General features: G+C 53.0%; 1 protein-coding gene across 4 annotated transcripts in view; it reads right to left on the bottom strand.

Annotated features, from left to right (window-relative positions):
- LOC120390280 (SLAM family member 9-like) overlaps positions 1–17,696 on the bottom strand; it is a 54,802-nt gene extending 37,106 nt beyond the window's left edge. Inside the window, exons 1-3 of one of the 4 annotated variants that reach the window (XR_005591053.1) lie at positions 16,614–17,696; positions 16,420–16,518; positions 13,051–15,695 (exon numbers count right to left, since the gene is read on the bottom strand). The gene's annotated coding sequence lies outside the window, so the exon portion shown is untranslated. Of the gene's footprint in view, positions 1–13,050; positions 15,696–16,419 lie in introns of those variants that run through there. The other 3 variants (XM_039512816.1, XR_005591054.1, XR_005591052.1) reach the window with 3 other exon arrangements.
- Positions 17,697–17,905: the final 209 nt, after the last annotated feature.

The following is a 17,905-nucleotide window of genomic DNA, read 5'->3' on the forward strand; positions in this document are numbered from 1 at the left end:
GTTCGTGTGACTGCTCCTCAGTGCATGGCTTCCAGGCAGCAGGACAACTCTGGGACAGCCCTAGGTCTGCCAGTTGTGGTCGGACGTATTCCTGGAGGTTTCATCACATGACATAATCTCGAATGAAAGATTAATCTTTAATTCCCAGAGACCCCAGGGCAATCCTGGAGGGCTGGCAATCCTAGACAGCCCTGAGCGTCCAAGCTAAATAAGCAAGGCTCAGCGCAAATTACCGTGCGGCAGGAAAGGCAGCTGGGCGTATATCGGCCCCTAACATTCACACAGCCCTTATCCCAGGCCCTAACTGACACCTCCTTTGCTTCCCCTACTGCCATGGAATTTCTGTGCATCCCTCCGTCTGCGGCCAGTGCTGCTTGGGGAGCAGATTCCAAGCCAGCTGGACGCATTCTTCACATTTGCCTGCCAGATCGCTGGCTCTGGTCACCCAGGAAAACACAGCTGTAGGACTCCGTGACGGGGCTGACTCATCACAAATCAGCAGCTGAACTGGAACCTGGCACCAGAGTGGGGATTGGGTCCGAGGGGAGCTGGGAGCCAGGATTCCTGGGTTCAATTCCCGGATCGAGAAGGGGAATGGAGTCCAGTGGTCAGAGGAGGGTGTCAGGACTCCCAGGACGGAAATGGGGTGTTAAATCAAGGAGGCTCGGAGTCAGGACTCCTGGGTTCAATTCCTGGCTCAGGGAGGGGAATGGAGTCTAGTGGTTAACGGTGGGGGGGCTGGTATTATGCCAGAAGACTCCTTTGAATAGCCTCTTGAGCTGCAGGAAGGCAGCCCCACCCCTCCCCAGCTCTCCCTTTCACACCCTTGTCCCCCACTCCCTCTCAGCCTTGCAGGTGATTCCTGCAGGGGGGCAAGGACGCAGCAGCAACAGGCTTTTCGTGCCCCAGGACTGGATCCCACCTTTCCCTGCCCTGCTGTTTGTTTGTTTTTTCTCCCCACGCAGCTATTTTCAGGCAGAGGGAGGTGTCCCGTAACCCATGAATTTTCCTAGGGATTTTCAGCCGGGCCCGCCTGCTCTGACTGGGGCCGCTCGCTGCAGCAGCCTCAGAGGGAAGGTGCTGCTCGCTTGTCTTCACTGGCAGCGGGGATCCAGGCAGTCAGCACAGCCCCCAGAGAACCGGTGTCCAGGGCAGTGCCCTCCAGCCCCCCTTGCTCTAACCAGTAGCCCACACTCACATTTAGAGCCTGGAATAGAACCCAGGAGTCCTGGCTCAAAGCTCCCTACCCGAGCCACTAGACCCCACTCCCTTCCCAGAGCCTGGAATTCCCAGCCTCCCTGCTCTAAGCCCTAGACACGTCTTCCCCCATCCCAGGCATGGGAGTGCCAGAGAACTGCTGCAGCTCCAGTGATGACAAATACCAGGAGCTCAAGAGGATATGAGTGTTTGGGTGAGGCTTCCCCAGAGTCTCCCACCGGAGTGGGTGTGGGATGTTAACCGTTTACTTACACAACCGCATTCTAATGAGCCCCTATTTCAGCTCAGGGCGGGTGGGTTTCACTTCCCCACCCCTGGATGTGCCGTAAAGAAGCCCAGTGCCCCGCAAGCGCTGAAGTTCTAGCCCTGGCGCCACCTCCTCGTGCTCTCCCTGTTTCTGGGGGTGTCACAACCATCTCCCAGCGTGGGAGGCTGCTGCGTTCTTGCTCGGCCTGGAGCCCTGAGGGCTTCATTCCTCGCCCACTCCTTGGCTCAGGCAAAGCAGGCTGGGGAGGGGAACAGGCCCGTGCATTTCATGGGCTCGGTGCCAGCGGGATTCCCCAGGGTCCTGCACGGCAGTGCTGTCTTGGAAAGAGACAGGATACGAGACTGGCCCTTCCCACCCACCAGCAGACAGCCCAGCAGGCTGACGGTCTCTGGCTCCAAACCCATCCCAGCAGCTGCTACCTCCCCAGCTCACAGCTTGCACGGAGAAGGCTCGAGCAGCTGATTTGTGGCCCCCCCCTTCAACAGCTCCCCCCACAGTAGACTGGCCAGAGTGCAGTCCTGCCCCTCCAGCCAGTCTCCATCCCGCCCACATGCCAGCACAAAGGGGCGGCAGGGCCTTTATAATGATGCCTAAGACCATCTCCAGAGCACACACAACAGAGGGAGCGGGCAGGTGAGCTTCCAAAACGCACTGCCCCCCCCACAATCCGGAGGGGGTGCGAGGGGAGCTTGTTCTCCATATGCCTTAGCCTCAAGGATGCCAGCAAAGAGAGGCCGATTAGTGCTGGTGAGTTTTGCCTCTTGCTCACTAGGCACTGGACAGAGACCCACCCAACTCATTGCACGCAGAGGCCAGCTGCCTTTGGGTTTCTCTGTACTGCAGTGACAGGCAGCTCATGCAGATATATCCGAGCTGGCGAGCTCGGGTTACCGGAGCAGGAACCCCGGGTAATAACTCAGGGGCCTACCCTGCACTGAAGCACGTGCTGCTGCAGCTTCACTGCTCCAGCGCCCGAGCTAGCTAGATTAAAGCCAGCTCGGGGACGTCTACACGCATTAGCCGCTGTGACTTTCAGACGCTCCAGGCTAGGTCCGATCTGAACCAGCAAGCGGGCCAGCTCGGCACCTCGCTCCCTAGAACTAGCCAGCCTGCTTACATGGCCAGCTGTTAGAATGGGCTCTTCATACAATAGGGAGGCGCTGCTGAGGGGGAAGGCAGCCCCTGCCAAATATGTATCCAAAGCACATTCCTTTGCCAGCTCAGGACTGGAGCTTACTGCCTCTTTGTCCTGCCCTAGGAGGATTCAGTGCCAGGGAACAGCAAACCTCACACAATGGAGGCATTAATCACGCAGGGTTATAAATCCCTTGGGGCCTGGCTTTCCAAAGGGCTCGGCCCGTCGGGTGCACAGTGCTTGGGGATCTGGAACAACCTGGAGAACCGATTCCCTGCTGCTCCACTGAAGCCATGTGGGGCTGGAAGCACTCAGCACCTCAGAGATCAGGCCTTTGGACCATGTGACTCGCACGTGACCCGCAGCTGAATAAATCGCCCCCATCCCAGGGCCGGCTCCAGCTTTTTTGCCGCCCCAAGCAGAGAAGGAAAAAAAACCAACAACAAAAAACAACTGAGCTGCCACTGAAGTGCCGCCGAAGAGGAAGAGAGGGAGTGAAGGACCTGCCGCCGAAGACCCGGACGTGCCACCCCAATAACGGCAGGAGTGCCACCCCTTTCTATTGGCTGCCCCAGGCACCTGCTTCCTTCGCTGGTGCCTGGAGCCGGCCCTGCCCCACCCAGACCCTCAGCTCATGCCCGGGAGTCCCATTCACACGTGTGGTGCAAGGAAGGAGTGAAAGCCAGACCTGCAGCTCACTCCTTAGACTGCATTTCACTGCAGTGTCTCCCAGCAAAGCCGAACACTGGCAGACTGCAGAGCGCAGTCAGCAGTCTCCTCCAAGACGGCTAAATTCAAGCCAAGATTAAGGGCGAGCCTGTGGGATGACACTAAACACCAGAGACTGGGCAGTCTAAGGAACCGGAGCGACTCATAGGGTCTGAATCCAGCAGCCTCAACACCGAATCCCCGGTATGTTTGCTCCAGCGAGGGTGACCAGACAGCAAGTGAGAGAAATCGGGATGGAGGATGGGGGGTAATAGGCACCCAAGTAAGAAAAAGCCCCAAATATCAGGATTGTCCCTATAAAATCAGGATATTTGGTCACTCTAGCTCCAGCCAAACCTTCTCCTTTACCCCGAAGGGACACCAGACACACCCTCTGCAGGAGCTGGCACCCGGCGGCTGGGCTGTACCAGGCGATCAGTGAAAGGGGAAGAAAGGAGGCCACGAGGTTCTGCAATAGCTTCACACACAGCCAGGCGACTGTCCCGTGACCGAGGCAGTAACAAGCAGGGAGGAGTGAGCCATTCTGCCCCCCCCAGTGCAGTCTGAGCTGCGAGAGCCCTGTCCTGGTTCTGATTAGGAGGCAGCTGAAAGGAATGCACCGTGCCTGTCCTAGAGCCAGCCCACCTTGGGCTGTGCCGCACTGTCCGGAGTGGTTCTGCCGACCAATGTTCCCTCCCGCTTTTCCCACGCGTGTGCGGAATGAATCCTGTTATGTGCGCCAATATGGAGGCGGAGGTGGTGGGGCCGAGGGGTTCAGCGTGGGGGAGCGGGCTCAGGGCTGTGTGTGTGCATGGGGGGAGGGGCAGGCGCAGGGAGTGGGAGGCGAGAATGTGGACTTCAAATCAGTTGCCGGCTTCACAGGAAGCTTTTAATGATGCAACCAGACCATTCGGTGTCAGGAGCAGGGGGCTCAGAATGGGTTGGGGCTTCCCACTGGCACCAAGGTATCTATTGGGTTTCCGGGAAACGGGGCGGGCGGAAGCCCGCCCCATGCTAACGGATCCCCCCCAGCCTAAGGGGAGGATCCACAGGGCCTCAGAAACCCACTAATTGCGGGGGACAACTAATAAAAGAACAGGGACAGGAGTGCGGTCAAAGGGTCATAAGAAGGGAGCCTGACGGGGACACCGAGCAGAGAACCCCGGACAGCGCCCACTGCTCCTCGAAGGCGTCAAGGGAGCCAGCGGACGCCGCCCAGAGGAACTCCGCCCGGAGACGTGAGCGGACTAAGGATCGGAAACAAGCCCCACAGTCGCAGGAGTCTCCATTGGCCAACTGCCTCTCCCTGGTCACGTAGATGGCCATTTTAGCCAGGGCGAGGAGGAGGTTGACCGGGAGGTCCCGCGACTTTGTGGGGCCACGGATAGGGAGTGCATGGAGAAGGAGGTGGGGGGAAAAGTGCATTACAGTACTTGGAACTCTCTAAACAAACAAAAGAGATAGATAGATAGATAGATAGATAGATAGATAGATAGATAGATAGATAGATAGATAGATAGATATGTATTGGGATGGACAGTTGATAGCCCAAGTCAAGGGTTTGGGCTTGGGCTCACAGCTTAAAGAAAATAAACAAAAGGCTATGGGGGAAAGGCGAGAGATAGAAGAGACAGAGCAGGACAGGGTAGGGGAGACACAAAGGGAAAGATGCAGCCTATTCACAGGGTCCTGCCATAAACACAATGGCTACAAACATGGTTCCTGCCGACCCTGAATCTGTCCCTTGGGGAGAGTTGGGGGCAACTAAACCCCTCCCCTGGACAGGATCCGGCCCCTGGCTGGACGCATAGGGTGACCAGATGTAATGATACAGGGGCATTGTCTTATAGAGGCAACATTACCCCACCTTAAAAAAGAAGTGTCCTGGTTTTTCACATTTGCTATCTGAGTGCTACTGGCACCCCAGACTGGCAGCGGACTGAGCCACTCAGCCCCCCGCTGGCCCGCTCAGCCTGCTGCCGGCTGAGTAAATGGAACCTCAGACCGGCAGCGGGCTGAGCGGGGTTGGTGGTGGGAACCCCAGACAATGATCCCAGGGAAGGATCACACTAAATTGATAAGAGCTGCATTTTAATTTTATTTTAAATGAAGCTTGTTAAATATTTTTAAAACCTTATTTACTTCAAACACAACAATAGTTTATTTATATAATATAGACACAGAGAGAGAGAGAGAGAGAGAGAGAGAGAGAGAGAGAGAGAGACCTTCTACAAATGTTCAGGCACGGGAAACCTTACATTGCAGTGAATTTGGCACACCACTTCTGAAAGGTTGCCAACCCCTGGGCTAATGCATCTGGGACCTGGTTTGCAGAGGTGCAGGGCATGTACACATTGGCTTCTGCTTTGGGTGCTGAGCACATTTCGAATCTGGCTCATACGCACGGACACTGCATCATGGTTCCCCGCTCTCTGCAACTCCATCTCCCTGGCTTGTTGTGCTTTGTCACCCACTTTCAGTTTATAACACAGCAACAGTGACCCTGGCACAGGGCATTGCCTGGGCATTAATAAACAGCTGGGATTCCCCAGGGGCACCTTCCGATGATCCCCGCAGCGAACTACCCTGATCATCTGTTATTGCACTCACAGTGGGTCCAAACAGCGCGGCTGGAAGCATTCCCTCTTACCTCAGCCCTGAGGAATTTTATCAGCTAACATTCCTGAAACTGGGGGTGGGATGTGGAAAAAAACTCCAAAAAATACCCAAAGTACTGAGCAACCTGAGGCACACTGCCTGGAAAGACAACGCCTTAGAAAGGGGCAGGTGAGGGCAACTAGTTTTCTTCATCACAATCAATATTCATAAGCTCTAACTGCCTGTTTCGTTTCTGCCCCAGTTCACGCTGGACCTGAACTCTGAGGCGAACTCCACTGGAAACATGAAGGTGCCACCAGCGGGTCAATATCTCTGGAAACAACACCAACGCCAGGGGAAAGGCCTGGGCAGCGGCAGCTGTTGCTATTGTTTGAAGGGAAGGTTTAACCTTCTGTCCTGATGGGCTTGAACTGATACCGAGGGCACGTCTATACGGAGTGTTAACTTGCGGCAAGCTGGGTGCTAATCTACAGCACTCTGGTGTGCTAATTAGCCTTGTGGACCGTGCACTAAAAGTTCCGCTAGCGCATTCGCAGACATGCCCCAAGCTACAGTAGATGGAATACGCCTGCAAAGTAAACTTGCTTGGTTTGAGGGTTTAGTTAGCCAGAATTAAGCCTCACAGCTTCCTCTCCCCTCATTAAGTTGGTAAGTGTAATTAATTCACATCTTACAGATGGGGAAACTGAGGCACGGAGCAGGGACATGGCATGCTCAAAGCTGCATAGACTCAGTCACACTCAGGCAGCATAAAAGGGCATTACAACAGGTGGGACTGGCCCTCTGAGAATCCTTCCTGTACAGCCGGGATGGAGCTGCGGTATAAAATCTGCACCAGTCCTGCTCCCAGCCCCTGGAGTAGGGGGAGGATTGGGGGTGCGACCAGAATGCAATGCATTGTGGCTCTTCTTTGCTTCTCGGGAGCCATGAGAAGCAGAGACAAGATAGAGCAGCCCTGAGGCAGCTCTAACTGACACTGAGGACGGGGCAGTCACTTCAGTAGCCCCAGAATATGGGGAACGTAAGGGTGGTCCAAAGGCAGGAATGAAGGGCCTGTTACCCAGACCCTATGAGTCTGTGGGGGTGTCTTCTCTGCACAGCTCCCCGAGTGATCAGCACTCAGCCATGACCACTCGAGTTGGCCTAGCTTGGGTGAGAGCAGCCATCTGCCAAACCATCATCACGTGACTGCATCCACACTGGCCCTGCATCCAGCGCTCAGAGGCGCTAGCCTTCTGGGGGTATATCCATGGCTCTTTGCGCCATGCGAAGCAGCGCCGCTCTATGAGTTCTTTTGCAGTTCTTTGTCGGGGAATTTCTCTCTCCTTTCCGGCTGCATGTGCAGAAGTGGTCTTAGCCCAGCAATGTAACCCCCTTCCAGCTTGGCATTGCTCCAGATTTCCGTCTGTGACCTTTGTTCCAACTGATGGCAGCATGGATCTTACGCTGGGCCAAATGTTGGCATCAACGTAACTCTCGTTTTGGGAGAGGGAGGCAGATGGAGGGCACACGGCATGGTGGAGGGCATTATGGCAGCAGCTTGCCCTGAGAGTACAGCTAAGATTGCGCCAGCTGCATGCATACATGAAGCAGTGGATATAGCTCGTGCAGGTTTCTCTAGCTCAGGGGTAGGCAACCTATGGCACGTGTACCGAAGGCGGCACACAAGCTGATTTTCAGTGGCACTCACACGGCCCAGGTCCTGGCCACTAGTCCGGGGGGCTCTGCGTTTTAATTTAATGTTAAATGAAGCTTCTTAAACATTTTAAAAACCTTATTTACTTTACATACCACAATAGTTTAGTTATATATTATATAGACTTCTAGAAAGAGACCTTCTAAAAACTTTAAAATATATTACTGGCACACGAAACCTTAAATTAGAGTGAATAAATGAAGACTCGGCACACCGCTTCTGAAAGGTTGCCGACTCCTGCAAGCTTTAGAATTACCCCTGCACTGACCAGGACCATGAGCACAGAGTGATGGGATTACATCATCAGGCAGACCTGGCCAGGGCAGCAGTGGGGCCAGAACATCTGCACAAGGACAGACGCCTTCCCGGAGCTGCGTGATGACCCTGACCCAACCTTTCAAAGCAGGACACGCAGATGACAGGGGCCTTACCCCAGTCCAGGAGTGGGTTGCTATCACCATCTGGAAGCTGCAATCGGGGTTTAGCCGGCACCCCCTGATGGACTAGCCAGCTTGGGTGTAAACCACCACCACGCTCGAGTGCGAGGTTCTTGTGTGTGGATGAGATCTGGGACAGGGCTAAGAGTAAGCACCTGAGTTAACTGGGCAGTAAAGACAAGGCCCCGTGACAGAATCCTTGTCACTGAGAGCAGGGCTTGGGCCCTTAGGCTCTGTCTGCACTGCGATAAAACAGAGCCTGGGTCAACTGACTCGGGCTGGGGCTGCAGTGCTAAAAATAGCAGTGGAGGTGTTTGGGCGAGGGTTGGAGCCTCCCCCGTCACAGGATCTCAGAGCCCAGGCCTGAACACCTACACTGCAATTCTATAGCCCCCCAGTTTCCACGAGGGCTCAGCCAAGAAAAGGATTGTCCTCCCCACAGCCACTCCTTGACAGCAGCCCTGTCACCTGGCCGGGCTGACAGCTGTTCTCCACCTTCCCAGCTCATGCAGCTGCAGACTGAGTCCGCAGTCAGACCTTAGCTGGAGGGGAAAGAGCAGGCAAACGGGAGGTTACCAAGTCTCCGGTGAGCTCGATCCGCTGGCTCCAAGCCTTTAAAATGATAAGAGGAAGCTGCCTTCGCAGCAAGCATGAGGGTGTAAGAAATGCTGTGCCTTGGGCAGACTGGCAGCCACATGCACGTGCCCGCTGCACGGAGAGGCTGCTGCCTTTGAGCTATTCACCGGGACTAGGGGAACAGGTAAAGAAGATGCTTTTCCAGGAAAATAAAAAACAGAATTACTGGGCTGGATTTAACCCCATGAGCTCCAGTGCTCCCCGAGACCTGGCACCACACGTAGGGCTGAAGCCTGGAGTCTGAAGCCACAGTGCCCCTGCGGGGCTGAAGCCCGGAGCCCCGGCACCAGTGTGGGGCAGAAGCCCTGAGTCCCCCCCACCAAGCCCCAAGCCCTGCAGGTCTAAAGCTCTGAGCTGCCCCCGCTCCCCAGGGGCTGAAGTCCTGAACCCCGAACATCCACCCCGCCCCCCAACTGGGCCTTGGAGCTTTTATAGCATGTTGCACGGGCCTCAGAAAGGAAAAGGTAGAGAACCTCTGCCATAAATGCATGTGTGTATGGCAGTGGTCCTGGTGTGGGGCATGTCCCCCTAGGGGGGCACAGAGGAATGTTTGGGGGGGGGGTGTCAGGGCCCAGGCCAGCCCCCAACAGGGGGAATGGGGAGGGAGCGCCATCCAGCCCCACTCCCAGCCCCTGGGGTGTGCAGACAGCAGTAAGAGGGGGGGACGACAACCCTGAAAAGTTTGGTGACCACTGGTGTAAGGGATGGGGAGAATTAGCGTGTTTTCATGCGAGACAGGATAAGAGAGAGGCAACGGCTGTGGTGCATCCTAGAGAACGGATATGCTGGGTGTGTGTGGCAGAGAGAATGGCGTGTGTGTGTGTAGGTGTGTCTCTGCACAGATCTTTGTGGCAAGAGGCGCATGCTGGGACACAGGAAACGCATCACTTCCTCAGGCTGCACACTGCCTGCTGCCTGACAAACCCACTCAGCCCTTTCCAGAGCCACATTGATCCCAGTCGCTGGGGCACCAGGCCCACTCGGCCTGAGGGCTTCACACTAACACCCCCCACTTCCCAGCCATCCACAAAGGTGCAGGCCTGAGGGGGAGGTAAGAGCGGGGAACAATGGCAGAGGCAGCAGCTCCTGCAAACCACCTTGGTCCACATAGCAAAGATAATCACGACCCGAGAGCAAATCAGGGTATGTCGACACTGCTTCCGATGGCATGTAAAGTACATACACTGCATGCCCCCTCGCCTGGTACAAATAGCAATGTAGACAGGGAAGCACTGCTTAAGTGCGTAAAGACGCCTGAACCCATAGGGTATGTACCCCCCACAGCTCTCTCTACACCCAAGCAGCACCTCCCCATCAGTGTCCCTGCTGCTGGAGCTTGTCCCCGCTGCAGGGAAAGGCTCCGGACTTGGGGAAAGGCTCTGGCAGAGGGAGGCAGAGGGGAAAGACTCCTGGCAGCTCCCTGCAGCTGGAGCCTTTCCCCGCTGCCTCCTCATCGCCAGAGCTTTTCACTGCTGTGCATAGCTACAGCATGGTGCAGACACAGCCGGCTTTTCACTGCGGCGTGTAGCGGCATATACCCTACAACAGGGGTGGGCAAACTACAGCCCGCAGGCCACATCTGGCCCACGGGACCGTCCTGCCCAGCCCCCGAGCTCCTGGCCCGGGAGGCTGTCCCCGCTCCCCAGCAGCCTCAGCTCGCTCACTCCGCCGCCGGCGCAATGCTCTGGGCGGTGGGGGTGTGAGCCCCTGGGGCAGCGCAGCTGCAGAACCCAGCCTGACCCGGTGCTCTGAGCTGCGTGGTGGCGGCAGTGGCGGTGGCGTGGCCCGGCTCCAGCTGAGCGGTGTGGCTGCAGTGCCGCCAGCCACCGGTGCTCCAGGCAGCATGGTAAGGGGGCAGGGAGCAGGGGGAGTTGGATAGAGGGCAGGAGAGTTCGGGGTGGTGGTCAGGGGGTGGGGGTGTGGATGATGGTGGTGAAACAGGGGGTTGAATGGGGCAGGGGTCCCAGGGGGGCAGTCAGGAAGGAGGGGGGGTTGGATGGGGCAGCAGGGGTTCCAGGTGCAGTCGGGTAGAGGGAGAAGAGGTGGTTGGATAGGGCAGGGGACCCAGAGGTGCTGTCAGGGAACAGGGGGGTTGGATGGGGCAGGAGTCCCGGGGGGGGAGCAGATAGGAGGTGGGGTCTGGGCCACGACCCCCTCCCCTAGCCGGCCCCTCCATACAATTTATGAAACCCGATGTGGCCCTCGGGCCAAAAAATTTGTCTGCCCCTGCCCTACAAGCTGCTGCCAGTGGTGTGCAGTGTGGACATGCCATGTCACAGCTGATCCTTGACCAGTCTCTGCCCTGCACCCATTGGGTGAACAGAGGATCCCTGGGGTTGTCTGCTGGTGCCTCAGCAATGCTAGGCTGCCCAGACTCTCCCAGTACTTTTCAATGGCTCCGTGCCCTGTGGTCTCGAGTCTGGGAAATTCAGCTTCCGACCTGCCATAAACAGTCCAGAAGCCGGGACTGGGTGACAGGGGATAGATCCCTTGATGATTCCCTGTTCTGTTAATTCCCGCTGGAGCACCTGGCTTTGGCCACTGTTGGCAGACAGGATACTGGGCTAGATGGACCTTTGGTCTGACCCAATCTGGCCGTTCTTATGTCCAACCAATACGGCATCTCATACACCTGAGGGATCACGTCCCCTGGGTTTTACACACATGCACACTCCACTACACACGTTCACGCTGGGTACCTCCGGGATTCTTCCTGATAGAAAGTTTGCTTACTGAAGATGAAACACGACCCATCCCTTCTGAGAACAGAACCCAGGAGTCCTGACACCCAGTCGTTTGCTCTAACCACAGAACCCCAAACGCAGTTCCAGAGCAAGGCACAGAACCCAGGAGTGCTAAGGCCCAGTGCCCTGCTCCAACCTCTAGACCACATTCCCTTCCCAGAGCTGGGAACAGAACCCGGCAGTCACAACTCTCCTTGTTCTAACACAGTGGGTTTCAACCCCCAGCCCAACCAGCACACAGCTGCAGCCCATGTGACAGCCTCAGAGCCATACAGGCAGTATGTATAGTGTGTGGATGCGGCCCACATAACCCAGAGAGAGCTGCATATGCAGCCCACAATGGTAAATAGGCTGAGAACCACTCCCCTAATAGCATTGCCTCTGCTTCTTTTAATAGTAACACTTTGCAATCATATGGCACTTCAGGTCAAAGGAGCTCAAAGCACCCTCCTAAGGGTGTGGTGACTTCCAGCTAGATTGCAAATACCACGGGAAGAATCTTTCTTCCCTTATTTCTGTATCCAGTCCCAAATGAAACCAGGATCCCTGTGAGAAAATTAAAACAAGATACTAAAAAAGTTTCCCAATTTTTTAATTGAATCTTGAAAAAAAATTAGGGAGGTGGGTCTGGTTGAAGATTTGAGGGAAAAAAGCTGGGTTGGTTCTTTTATGATCCAAAACTTTGCCCATCCCTGCTCTTGACTGGGGTAAGTGGGTGATTAGGAATACCCCTGTCCTTCTGGGCCCCGATGCCTGCTGTGGGTTGTGGTGGGAGCCCTATACTACACAAGGATTTATGCAATAAACATCCTGTGTTTATTTCTCCTGACTCATTGATTTGTGCTTGCTTGAATCAAGCCGGGAGCCTTTCATATCTCAAATATTCCCTAGTTCCTGGTTGAGTTGGTACAGAATAAGCTCTTCTCTGTGTAATTGAAAACAGTGGGTAACAAACCACGCACCACACACACTCCACAAACTCCCCTCACTATTATGATTCACCCACCATCTCCATTCCAAGTGTTTTGCCAAAATATTTGACGTTACTGCAGCAACAGGGCTGAAAATCCCAAGGCCAGGGCTTGGTGTGGTGGAAACTTTCTGGCGGTGTTTCACTGGTTGGATCTCATTTCAAACTGTGAATCACTTCACATGGAGGAAGTGACTCCCCCGTATGTGGCATTTACCAAGCCAGGCACCAGGGTGATGGCAAATAAAGCGTACTCGCCTCCTGCCAGCATCTCGTAAAGAGTGGAAGCTGCTTGGAAGGTAATGCAGAAAATAGTTCTCTCTCTTTGAACCAGAGTGACATTTCTTACTGGGTTCAGAGGCAAACACATTTTTGCAGATATTAACAAGGATATTGCAGCTCTCTCTGATGATGCACAGGACAAAGGTCTCTTTCAGAAAGACAGATGTTCACGGTGCATTATCTCAATTTAAAATATACTTGAGATTACACAGGAAGTCAGTAACGAAGCTAGAAATAGAACCCAGGAGTCCTGGTTTGTTGTTCCCCTATTTTAACCACAACTTTTTGGGTGTGTTTCTAGCCTCTGCACATTATTATTTATTATCTGAGTCAGGGCAGTGTTTAGCATTGTGCGAGATGCTGTTCAAACCCATAACCAAAAGGTGGTCTTTGCCCCAAAAAGATTGACAAGATGAGACACAACATGTGGATACAACAAACCGTTGTGAGGAGAGCACAAGGCAAGGATGAGCTGATTGACTACATGATAAGTAGCAATGACAGCTGACCAGCTGACTACCAGTTGGGACAAGAGGGTCTGCAGGATTCCGAGCATTTTTGCAAACCTTGCCACTTCATTTAAGTGCCTAAATGAGAGCAGAGCTCACTGGAAAATCTGGTCCCAATTGTGAAGGCTTTTGAAAGTCAAGCTTGAAGTGACTTATTCACTAACCAGGGGTGAAGGGGTTTTGCTTGTGTGGTCTAGGCTGCCAGAAAATAAAACACGGTGCACCATCCTGGCAAGATCTGCTTTCTCAACCAGTTACATGCACCACTCAGGCTGGCCTTGTGGCTGAACTACAGGATGAGGAATCAAGGGATTCAGGTTAAATTCCCAACGATACCAGCAAGATGCAAAGCAGCTGAGAATCCAGCCCTGCAAATGAACTGGATTTATTTTGCCTGAGCATGTGCCAAGGAATCCCACGGAGCCAGCAGGACAGATCTTAAACATATTTGAATAAAGGACAGGTCTTTGAAATAATTTATTTTACATTGGATTTGACTTATTGGTCTTGTTTTGCAACATTTGTCAAAAAAGGAAAGTTGTGAGAGAGGCCAGGAGCCTGGGGGGAAATTTGCCAGCTCCACAGGTGAGCTACTCTGGCTGAGGGGTGTAGTGTGTGTGCATCTGTAATGTGGGCTACTAGCTGAGGCGTGTGTGTTTGTGTGTAAACTATGGTCTACTCGCTGAGGTATGTACCGTACCTGTGTGATCTGGGCTACAAAATGAAGTTTGTGTGTCTGTATATAATAGGGGCTACAAGATTAAGATTTGTGTGCGTGTGGAATACAAACTGAGGTTTGCATGTGTATGTTGGGTGGGCTACTGGATGAGTTTTGTGTGTGTGCATGTGTTGCTAGCATAGTCACCAGAGGCAGCTGTTACTGGGTAATAAACCGCTCTCTAGTTTGCTGAACAACTGTAACCTGGTTACTGATTGCATCTGGTTGAAAAGCAAAGAAAAAAAAATCTTTCCAGTGAATAAGCCCCTGATTCATTCCTGCCAAACAATAAACCACAAAGGGCTGCAGAGATGAAATCATGGCTCCATGCAGACAGCCAAGCACTGAAGGAGGAGGGGAACTGGGTTTGCTCCAGAAGAGTGGGTGGGGTTTTGTCAGCCCTGCAGAACAGGGTTCTCTCTCTGATCCCCTCCAGCGTTGTTAGCATGCAGGAAATGTGGCCAGATGGACTTTGACATGGTGGGCCAAATCCATCCCTAGGGTAAACCAATGCAGTGGAGTTGCGTCAGTGATTAATCTGGTCCAGAGAAAAGCCTTTGGCTGGGGTTGAAATAATTCTACAGCCTCTGCCTTCTCTTCCTCTTAAGGGGTGGAGTCAGGCTGGGGCCAAGCAGGGGAGTCCAAAGGTGGATCCTGAGAAGATACCTCTCATGGGCCAATGCCAAGATGGGCCTCCCTAGTTCTGGGAGTTGAATTCCAGCCCCGGGTAGGGTGTGTACACTGAAAACAAATGATCCAGCAGGCATGTTCCACTCAAGTAGTTTCATGTTCAATCTTTGGCGCAAACTCCCTTTCCAAGAGAATCCAGTCTGTCCATACTCTCACACTACCCCACCCATTTTGCTGTAGCCCAGTGCCTTGCTGGCAGATTAAACAAGGTGTACACTGAAAATTCCAAGCACATTCGTAGATGAAACAGGCAGCGCCCTCTACCAACATGCCAGAGAATTTGCTAGGGAATCATACCCTCTATTTTGGTATCCCATCTCTGCAAATGGCCAATCCTTTTTGCTACTGAAGAAGGCTACCTCCCTCCGCATACCCCTCAGGGTCTTTGTGATTAATTGTACAGTGTTATCTCTGACAGGGGAAATTTCTTTCCTACTCCCTCCAGACAGAGATCAGTGTATAGTTCTCTGCAGCACAGGATTATATTCAATAATTTAGGGCCTGACCCTGCTGCCGTGGAAGCCAATGGGAGTTTTGCAATTGACGTCTAAGGGAGATTTATCAGGCCCTTGTCCTGGGTAGCATTAGCTGCAAATGCAGTTAGCATGACAAATTTTATTAGTAGTCCATGTATCCAGGGCGGTATTAAAGCACCAAACGCAACGAGCATCCATGTTCACTAAATGCATTGCTTCCAATTTCACTTCCCTGTCTCGAGGGAGCATGGCCTAGCCCTAGTGATTAAGGCACAGAACAGGCAGTCAGAAGAACTGGCATCTATTTCTGGCTCTGCAGCTCCTTGTGATAGGGGAATTATCTTTTTTATGTGGCAATCAGTAAAACTATCCTTCTCTTTGCTCTGGCTTCACCTAAAGGTCTTTCAGGGAGAGCAGCATATGGGGGAAAGGAGGTTTAGAGACAATGAGTGCACAGTGGGGAGGCCACACCATTTACAGGCTGCAAAGGAAACTGCTCATATACAGAGTAATGGCCAGCTAGGAAGGCACTGAAATAAATTCACTGCAAGGTTCGCTGGAATTGATGACTTTTTTCTTGTTCACAGATCTGTAAACACAGAACAGCAAGTAAATGCCAATAGCAGGGTTTTTAATTATTCATCTTTGCTGCAATACTGTATATGTCTGCAGTGTTCAGTCATATTTTTAAGCAATGGACAGAGTATAGTCTTGCCATCAGCAGAGGTAATGTTAACAGACCTCCTGCCAGAATCTGGGTATGCAGAATGTCTCCGTTTACTGGAATGCTGCAGTCTTTTCAGAAACCAAGACGTGTTTTGTCCTGGGACTCCCTCTTGTGTTAAAAAGGCTTGATAACCAGAGATACTCCCAGCTCCTCTGTATTTCTACAGCAATTCTCCTCCTGAAGCACTTTATAAAGTTAAATCGCGGTGAGATAAGACACAGGGAACATTTTGCCTATTACTGAGGTGCTTCTAGAGTAGAACATGCCAGGGGTCCAACAGCACAAAGCAATATCACATTGATGCACCAAAAAAAGAGCTGTATGTTGTGGAGCATCATTTGGAGCTGTTAAACAGACGCCGAGTTCCACCCTAGAGGTGGCTGCACTTCAGGGCCATCAGTTAGCCTGATGTGGAAATCTTAAATTGGACTCAATATCAGTCAAATTCAGAGACCCATATGTTATATTTAGTCCCAGTTTCTCCCCTCCCCCCATTTTTTTTGCACTGATTTTAAGGCAGTTTTAAAAATCCCTGACACTTGTGAAAGAGGCTATTGATAGTGTCCATTTCAAGGGGGTTTCTTACCTTTCAGAATCCATCTCGCATGAAGTCACGGGGAGGCCATTTCACAGCAGTTACGGGATGGTAAAATCATCCTGCCAAGCAGTCTTCTGTGATGTGGCACTGGGTAAGAAGTCAGCGCGGTCGTGTACAATTTTAAAACCTCACCCTTCCATTTTCTTTTTATCTCGTCCATTTAAATTAGTCAGAGTAATTACCAGAGTCCACTTTCCCCCACACATTTATAAAGCTGAATCTTCTTCTGGGAAATATTGGCTGAATGACCAAAACGTGGCTGTCAAATAAATCCTCTCCCCTCAAAGGAATTCAATGAAAATGCAAGTCCTACACATAAAGAAGGCTTTGGCAATGGGCACTTAATAGGGTCTCATACACTTCACTGCCCACCCTATGGCCACTTTTACATGATATTAGGTGGACAAAGGTCTCCTGTATACAGAATATAGGACCTCATAGGCTATATGTCAATGAGTAGGGTGACTATATTTCCCACAGAGAAAACAGGACACCCCCAGCTATTTGCCCGAAGACTCCCCCCATACTGGCTGGAACCCCCACTCACAGCGAGGTTGTTGCCCGGTTGCTGGAACCCTGCTCCTCACCCCAGCCCTGGCTCCCCACTACGGGGGGCTGGCATCTCCGCTCACCCCCTCTACACTGCACTTTTTTTTCCCTCCCAAAAAGTGGGCATTTGTCCTGTTCGCTCTTGCCCACTGATCAAGTCAGCAAGAGCAAAGGGGACACATGCCTCCTTTGGGGAAAAAAGTCAGGATGGCCGGGACAGGGCTGAACAAAGGGACTGTGTGCGGGCCAAAACGGGACGTATGGTCGCCTTATCAATGAGAGCTCTATGGCATAGAGGTGTATGGGGCTATGTGGCTTCTGGGGACTTTATGAGTCAAAACAGGCCAAGGGACTATATAAGGACCCTGGAAGAGTTGTGTAGGGTTCTATAGGGGACCTAGAGAACTATACAGGCTTGATGGGCCTGAGGGGGCTATATGGGAGTTGAGGATAATTATATGGGGCTGTATAGACTCTGGGAGGGGCTATAAGGGATTTGCAGGGACTCCATGCTCCTTGAGCAGAGACATAGATATAGTTTTAGATATAGATGGGACTTGAAGACCCCATGGGAGTGGGAAGGGTTCTATAGGGACTAGAAAGCTATATGGGACCTGGGGAGAGCTCTATGGGTGCTAGGGAGCTATACGGGACCTGGGGAGGGAGGGCTCTATGGGCGCTAGGGAGCTATATGGACCTGGGGAGGGAGGGCTCTGTGGGCGCTAGGGAGCTATACGGGACCTGGGGAGGGAGGGCTCTATGGGCGCTAGGGAGCTATACGGGACCTGGGGAGGGAGGGCTCTATGGGCGCTAGGGAGCTATACGGGACCTGGGGCAGGAGGGCTCTGTGGAGCTATATGGGACCTGGGGAGGGAGGGCTCTGTGGGCGCTAGGGAGCTATATGGTCCTGGGGCAGGAGGGCTCT

This window comes from Mauremys reevesii, linkage group 24 (assembly GCF_016161935.1).
Source record: "Mauremys reevesii isolate NIE-2019 linkage group 24, ASM1616193v1, whole genome shotgun sequence".
In the NCBI taxonomy this organism is placed as follows: domain Eukaryota; kingdom Metazoa; phylum Chordata; order Testudines; family Geoemydidae; genus Mauremys; species Mauremys reevesii.